General features: G+C 38.0%; 1 pseudogene; it reads right to left on the minus strand.

The window, feature by feature from the left end:
- Positions 1 to 3,801: 3,801 nt before the first annotated feature.
- On the minus strand, positions 3,802 to 7,851 carry LOC146479522 (ATP-binding cassette sub-family C member 4 pseudogene; annotated as a pseudogene).

Here is a 7,851-nt window from a genome sequence, read left to right on the forward strand (position 1 = left end):
AAAATGTATAAAATAAAACAAAATGTTGTTAAAACCATCGAGACACTTCGCAAAACAGTCAGCCCCGGCCCGGAGTAAAAACACACCCGTAAGCAAAACAAACTCAATTCACCTATTTCTTAGAGTACAAAGCAGACAGAACGAGAAAAGTTGATTGTGAAAACTTTGAAAATACGCGATGAAAATAGCAAACCGTGGGTCCAAAGAAGGAACTTGCAGAGAAATTTCTTTCAATGAATTTGTCCTGCTCCTTCCTCCCATCAAAAGGGCACTATAATTATTTTTCGGTTATCGTTCGTTGAAAGAAGTCATAGCAAGGTGAAAGCACTTGGTCGCGGCCATGACTGATTTCAGTTTTTCAACCAAAAAAATCCGATCAAGTTTTTAGCTTTTGCCACAAATAATCTTTTGTTGTTTCTTGTAAGAAACAAAAGTTTACCTTTAGGAATGTCCTTTGCAGCTGTAGCACCTGATTTCCAAACATTTTTGGCAAAAACAATCCCGATTAAAGGCCCACCTTCACCCAAGAGTCATTTGCGGTCGTTTGTTTTTGTTTTGAAATGCTGTATTGTCCAAACGCGTGATCTTATTGGCTGTGCGAACTCAAGCGGTTCATGCGGGTTTCCTCTACGACTTGTGCTGGAGGTAAAGAATATTCGTGATCGCTTAATGCTTTCTCACTCGACTCCCGCTCAAATAAAATGGGGGGGTTTTCATATATGAAAACTGTTCCTCAGCGTGCGATACATCTTGGGTGAATGTGGGCCTTTAAAAAGTCATAGAGCGTGAAGGAAGTCGTTGTTGTCGCGGCACAAAATGAAGAAACCAACTAAATGTAGAAATGGCGTGCTCAGCCAATCAGGAAAACCAATCAGGAGCAAGTATTTTCGCGACTCAACCAGTCAGAAGTAGGGTTGTCCGCATTATTTTACTCTGTTATAATTAACATAAAAATAAATAAAATAGAGAGTGGCCCATAGTAGACCGGTAGACAGGTTTATGTTGATTACAAGTGTAAATGGAAACAGGGCAGAATAAAATGATATCATTTTTGGTAGCATTAGCGAGGCCTCAACCAGTAAGTCATGTTTCTGCTAATTTGTAAACTGTGATACCCAGGCAGGTGTCTTGTGTGAGAATTCTATGCCGGGTTTTGGCAAAATTTTTATAAAAGACACAGAGTCGAAGAAACTTTGCACTATTATTCCAGCACAATGCTTGATTCTTTTGCCTCACTATTATGCTCGAAATTATGCCAGTATAATGTGGAAATTTTTAGTCAGAAGTAATTTTGCCCTCGGTGAAAGGAAAATAAACGGAAAACAATGCCCTCTGTTTCCAGCAAGCAGCATTCAACAGTTATGCCCTCAATGTTATAAAGACAAGTTAATAAAGTTTTCTGGTCTTCTCCATTCTCAAGCGATGTTGCCTTTGCAAAATTGCTTTTTAGATTTCCCGCTCGAAGATCACGTGTTAAGCTGTTATGGCTGATTCAACACTTGTACCTATAAGATGATACTAAATTAAACTAATGTACAAATTTAAACCACTATAAATGAGACACCAAAACAAGTTTTAAAAGCCTAATAGATGAGACTAGATAGAATACTAGTATCACTTCAAAACAAGCACCTTAGGACTTTATATTTAGGATTTGGCGACTACTGCTGTCAAAATAATATTGAGACCCTGGAAGCTATAAATTTTAGCTTAAATAAGTAAGTTACCGCATTCTACTGAAATTCCGGCAATGACCACGACCGCGCTTTTTCACCATCGATCGAAACAGTAAACGCAAAATTACCTTTTGTGGACTGTCATATATCTTTCAGTAACTGCATTTCGTTGATAATAATACTTCCACGTCTTATGTGCTGCTATGAAACTACACCAAAAAGTGACAAGAACTTAACCATCTTTGCACTTTGCAAGAAAGTTTTACGCTTCCCTTTGATTAATTACGTATGATGACGTAATAATGATAAATTTCCCATTCTGCGAGAGCCTGGAACACAGTGCGTGCGCGCGCTCGTGATTTTGGTTATGTCGCGTCGAACTAAAGAGTTGCAGTCAGCTAAAGAAAACGAGTTCTGGTCATTGCGAAAGACAGAGAAACTCATAAAATATTTTCCCAAGTGTTTGCGTTAAAGGGAACTAGAGAATTGAATTTGACTTTCAAAATTAGACGTCATAAAATGTTCAAATCAATTGGTACGGTGAGTGGTTTCGTTGCCAAGTTTTGACCGGAGCAAGTCGTGGGTGATTAATATTTGTAATTGAACTGAGTGGAGTGCAATTTGGTCTGAAATCATACGCGTGATTTCAAAATCAAACGAGCGCGCAGCGCGAGTTTGATTTGAAATCACAAGTATGATTTCAGACAAAAATTGCACGACACGAAGTTTAATTACCACTTAATTACATCCATTTTGAAATCACAGAGTATCATTGTCAATATTAATATCCTATTTGTGTTACTTCATATCCATTTTGATGGGCTAAAGAAAGGATGCGATTTAGAGCAAAAAATGGTGCAATTTGGGAATAAATTGCACCATTTTGGACTAATCAGATTTCAAGGATCACCAGTGATTTCAAAATGGATGTAATTAAGGTGGTAATTGCAGCAATGTGAGTGTGAAGGGTACAAGTGAATGTTGTGCCGCTAGGACTAAAGACACAAAGACGGATCAGAGAATTTACTATGCAGTATGCAGCTGTTTCGACAAAGGTTGTCCAAAAAGGCTTAAAAGCGTACGAGACAATGCCGAAAGGTAGTCTGGGAAATACCCAATAAATTTCAATAAAAGCTCAGAATCCATAATGCCCGCCATCTCAAGTCTTCTCTGTAAGGATTCTACTATTTAATATATAGGGTGAATTCTTCTCGGCTTAATTAAAAAATAATCGATGGTTTGCTTTTACCAAATTATTATTTTGAGTATCTTTGCATGTTGTCCTTCAGTAGCATTCTGAAACTAACAATATTGCAATTCGAATGAGGACTTTAACTACTTTTAAAATTAAAAGTTAAAATTCCAAGCTTCGCCGATCAACGTCATCACCAGGCATGAGAAAATATTGAAAAATATACAGAAAATATAGAAAAATATATAGAAAATATATAATAAAATATATTATTTCGAGTGCTAACGTTACGAACTTTAGCTCTCAGTCAGAGCAAATCAAGGAATCGTGGGTTGTAGGTGGTTTATATACATGTAGTAAACAGTGGAGCTACGCCATTGTTGGGAGCATGGTAACATGGAAAATAAGAATAAATTAGTTGAATGAAAAACTTTGGTTTATTTTATAGGGATTAAAGGTACCGATTTGTGTTTTTAAGAGCGTCGAGGCACTGGTACGTTTGCATGCATCTTTGTCCTCTCTTTCAACGTCTCGAAGATGTTCGCGAGATCGGTCGCTTAGTCTCCTTCCTGTCTCATCGATGTAAAACGTTTTTCCAATTCTATGCCGAGTAAACGTGAAATTAAAATAAAGGAGATTTTTAATAATAACATATGGGATATATTCTTCGTTGCGTCAACCTAGTTTAAGGATCTTGTGTCACGAATAGTGCAAAAAGACAAGACATTTTCGCGGGATATATATATTATGATTAAAAATATTTACTACATAGAAGCGCACAAGAGCGAATAGTCAAAAAGGCAAGCAGTTCCTGTCATATCCAGGAATGACTTTCCAGATAGTTTATAGTAACCTCCGAGAGGAAGATTGTTCAATATTTTTAACACCATCAAGTCGAGTTATTTGGCCCAAGGTGCTTCCTTCTCTATTTCATTACCAGTGCATAAGAATCTCAAATTCGTCGACCTTCCCACTCTTTAAAACCAAAATTATGTCACTGTCCTTTAAGGTTTTCAAACGATGAGCCACGGTGATGACGGTACAATGCATAAGTTTCTCACGCACAATATTCCATATTGTTTGTTCTGTTTCTGGATCCACATGCGCAGTGGGCTCATCTAAGATAACTATCTTGTTCCGCTGCAGCAACACGCGAGCCAAACAGAGCAACTGTCGTCCTCCTACGCTGACATTTGCACCATATTCCAACAACTCGTAGTCAAGCTGTCCCTCCATGTTATCTACCAAATCTTTTAACTGGACATCTTCCAAAGCTCGCCGCAAATCTGTGTCTTGAAACTGACCCACAGAGTCGAGATTTTTTCTCACTGATCCACTGAAAAGGACTGGACTTTGGCCAAGAAGGGAAATAGATCGTTGAAATTCACCGAGGCTAATTTCATTTATTCGAACTCCGTCAACTATTATGTCCCCACTAGCCTCGGGCATGCGCATGAGAGCTGCCACAAATGATGACTTCCCTGCACCTGTGCGGCCTGTAACACCGATTTTTGTCCCGCCTTTGACATTTAGGTTGATTTTCTTCAGTACTTCCGGCCCCCCCGGATAATAGGTCAGTGATACTTCTTTAAAGATGATGTTTCCTTCAGGTGGCCAATATCCAGGGGGAGGTCGTTCCACTCTGTAACCAGGCTCAGGATCAATCTCGGTGTACGATATGACTCGTTCTGCTGAGGTCATTAGATTCTCTACTTCGGATAATTGTCTGACAGCGAACTGAAGTAGCGCCGCAGCCTGGATGGCATAAACTAGGGCAAGTCCGGTGAAAGCTGATTGAGAAGTAGAAAACACAATTTTTTAATCAAAAGTTTATAATTTGTTTAAAAATTAATTACATCCATTTTGAAATCACTGGTGATCCTTGGAATCTGATTGGTCCAAAATGATGCAATTTATTCCCAAATTGCACCATTTCTTGCTCTAAATTGCATCCTTTCTTTAGCCCGTCCAAATGGAAAGGAAGTAACACAAATAGAATATTAATATTGACAATGATACCCTGTGATTTCAAAATGGATGTAATTAAGTGGTAATTGAACTTCGTGTCGTGCAATTTTGGTCTGAAATCATACTTGTGATTTCAAATCAAACTCGCGCTGCGCGCTCGTTTGATTTTGAAATCACGCGTATGATTTCAGACCAAATTGCACTCCACTCAGTTCAATTACCAATATTAATTACTTTATCGGGAAGTTATTCGAAGCTCAGGTATCTGTCATCATCATCATCATCATCATCATCATCATCATCATCATCATCATTATCACCATCATCATCTAACAACAACAACTACAACAACTATAGCATTTATTTAAACGCGGTGTAAAACCATAAATACCTCTTACTGACCGAGTTCAAGGTCCGTACCGAGTATTTTCGCGTTAATTTGTGCGCGCTTGGCCCATAAATCAGCGGGAAAAAAAACGAAGAGCCGTAACTTACAGTAAGAATGAAGAAAACGAGGTATCTCTGAGGTTAATATAGAGCGCGGGAAAAAAACTAGTTGAAGTCAAGGGAAATCTAGAGGACCGTACAGTGAAATACGGCCGGCAGAATTGATCAAATTCACCCCACGTACTAACTGAGGCATTTAATAAAGCAGTTTACAGAGCTTATGTGGCCGCGCTTCTAATTAGCGTTAATTGAGTCCACCTTAAAATGTTTAGAACAATGGGGTGAGACTGCAGATATTAAACTAGCTGATGATATCTTTCGGTAACTCTGGCTCATCTTATGAGTAAAAGATCATTGAAAGTCGCCGTATTACGCTAGAAACTTTTAATAGCAGTTGCAAAAACGGTAACTGCTTGAGCGCGTTAGCGGGTATCGGACCCAAAACCAAATGATATGAGAGCAATACTTTCACTGAGCTATTGAACATAATTGCAACTTATGAGTTAGCATTATATTTGAATGGTGAACTGATGTCCTGTTCATTAGTGACTCGATTCTGCCGGCTTTCCACGCGAAGGCTGACTGAGTAGTTCAAATTCCTATAAGAATAATCCACACCGTCTGTTCTGTTTATTTGCAGAAGCTCCACACGGTAACCAGCCTTTAGATGTTTGTGGCCAACGTTTTAAAATAAAACAATATGTATGTATGTATGTATGTATGTATGTATGTATGTATGTATGTATGTATGTATGTATGTATGTATGTATGTATGTATGTATGTATGTATGTATGTATGTATGTATGTTTTGTAACTATTTCTCTGTAACTCTTCATTTGAAGGGAAATAAAAAAAACAACAACAACAAAAAAAAAAAAACAAGGGTACATGACTTACAGGGTATAATAACACTAAATTAACTCGAACAGGCTCTTTGAACAGATTGTCAAAAAGTACTCAAAATATCAAAACTGTTGTAGGGTATTGTCAACAAGGTGGAACTGGACATCTGGAGATTAGTACATTGGAGACAAGATGAACGTCCAAAATTAAGTTAAAGTTCAACCTGAGATCACCCCCCTCCTCGCACAATTACGTTATATTATTTAAAATCGTTGCAATTTTCACTGTTAGAAAGCAGGACTCCCGGTGTAAAGTAATTTCATTGAATATTGAACATGTTTTCATTTCTGACTTAGTTTCTAAGATATGTTGGAAAGCTTGGAAAAATACAATCTCCCATAAGAAATTTATGTAATAAAAGAAACAAGCTAAAGAATTTTACCAAAAAAGGGGGAAATTAACGGGGAACACCAGGTTGCAAGGGTGAGTGGGTGATGGTTGACCAACAGCTGAATGTCTAGGTCATTTTTATGTGTACATCACAACTTAATATAAACGGGACTGTACATATAAACATACATGCAATTTTGAGAACACTCACCACCTGGGAAAGTGAAATGAAGAATACGCTCACCTAAATAACTGGCTTCCACTCACCCCATTTAACAGCTTTGAATGTTACATGTATTCGATTGCTTGCAGACCAGTTGCGGTTGTTTCACCCCAAAGTCCACTCGCCTGAAACGGTTTCAGGGTTTCTACCCCGGGGATGGCAGAAATCGCATATCCAAAAGTGACACTGGTGCTCACTGGGTATATAAGAAAACCCTATAAGGTTCTAAGACTTTGTTTCATGATATTTTTTGGTTTGCAGCGTGCGGATTAATTTTGTTTGCAGCGTGTGGATTTTTTTTTTATTTGTAGCGTGCGGACTTTTTTATTTGCAGCGTGCTGATTTTTTTGTTTCCAGCCGGCGGATATATTTTGTTCGCAGTGTGCGGATTTACTGAGTTTGTAGAGCATTTTATTTTGTACGTTGTGTAACCCCTTGTTATTTGGAGGTATATTACCAGAGAATTTGTGTTTCCTTATGGGCTTCCGTACACACCTTCATCACGTGACGTGACGTGCACCAGCGACACTTTTGAAGTCAAAATAGCGCTGTTTCGAGCAGGAAATGAAGAGGTTGGAAATCTACATGCAAGTTTTAAGTTGCAGAAATCAATTCCGTGCAAAAAATTACATATACACTCGCTAAGTTTTCGAACTCGCTCTCTTCATTTTTCTTTTTAAGATTTATATTACATCGTTTCTCTAAAGAGCTGGAACTTTTGGTCTAAGAGGCTTCGAGGTTTCCTTTCTTTCAAGTGGAATTTTTTTTTACTGCAAACTAGATAACAAAAGGCACAATAGGCAAGAACGCAAAAACCACATGAAATACATAGCTCCCATGTTCCCATCATTTTTTAGTTTTCCAGACTTAAACGACATACAATGCTTTATTCGTCTGTCTGTTGTTCCCCAATTAACCAAAAAAGAAAGAAACAAAAATACAATGCTTATGTTTTAAATTTTTATTTTGCTGAATGTTAATCCCCTTAAAGTGCATAGCAAGACTAACCATGAATTTTATCGAGGTTGTCTTCTTGCCTTTTTGCTCTAAGCTTCATCTTGTATGATGGCCACCGAGGCCACCTTGATAAACTTGATTCTAACTTCCTCAT

This window comes from Pavona decussata, unplaced genomic scaffold (genome assembly GCF_977016875.1).
Source record: "Pavona decussata unplaced genomic scaffold, jaPavDecu1.1 SCAFFOLD_58, whole genome shotgun sequence".
In the NCBI taxonomy this organism is placed as follows: Eukaryota; Metazoa; Cnidaria; class Anthozoa; order Scleractinia; family Agariciidae; genus Pavona; species Pavona decussata.